The following is a 638-nucleotide window of genomic DNA, read 5'->3' as shown; positions in this document are numbered from 1 at the left end:
TAGCTTTGCTCTGTGGGAGCCTGAGTCCTGACCGAAGCGTAGTTCACGGCCAGAAAAGCTTTAAACCTGGACTTATATTTTTCAGACAAAGCCAAACCCTTTTGGATTTGACATTTCTGCAGGATTAACCCAAGGTGGCACTTCCTGCTCGTGGTACCATTGTGCAGCGCCCATACAAGGCAGGGTTGAGCTGCTAGCACCTGCGTGACCATTTGCAGGGTTAAAGGCAGTGGGGATCAGGGTATAATGTACACCTTGGCTCAGCCACAGGCTGCAGGCTTTGGAATGGGGGGTTAAATCCAGCTTTACAGCATTGCCTGTACATGAGGTCTTCTTGCTTATGCTGAGGTACGTATCTTGAAGCTCATCGTTTGGGACCAAATTCCTTAAAAGAAGGAGGCTAGCTAACGCTTCCTTATTTTGAGTTTGCGGACAAGCCTGATGTATCCTCAGGGTTGTTACAGAGCCTCCGAGGTGCTTTCTTGGGGTTTGAGGACATGCAAAAATCTGTCACAGGCTACAGGGCCATTGCTAATGACAGCCACTCAGACAAAGGTGTCCATCACCGCTGTTTCAGGGAGGCACCTAAGTGTGCTAGTGATGCACAGCCAAGGATCATCTCCTGAAGGCTGCGCCCA

Source organism: Buceros rhinoceros, unplaced genomic scaffold (genome assembly GCF_000710305.1).
Source record: "Buceros rhinoceros silvestris isolate BGI_N320 unplaced genomic scaffold, ASM71030v1 scaffold25159, whole genome shotgun sequence".
NCBI lineage: Eukaryota > Metazoa > Chordata > Aves > Bucerotiformes > Bucerotidae > Buceros > Buceros rhinoceros.
The sequence above is the reverse complement of the archived record's forward strand: the minus strand, read 5'-3'. Positions refer to the sequence as shown.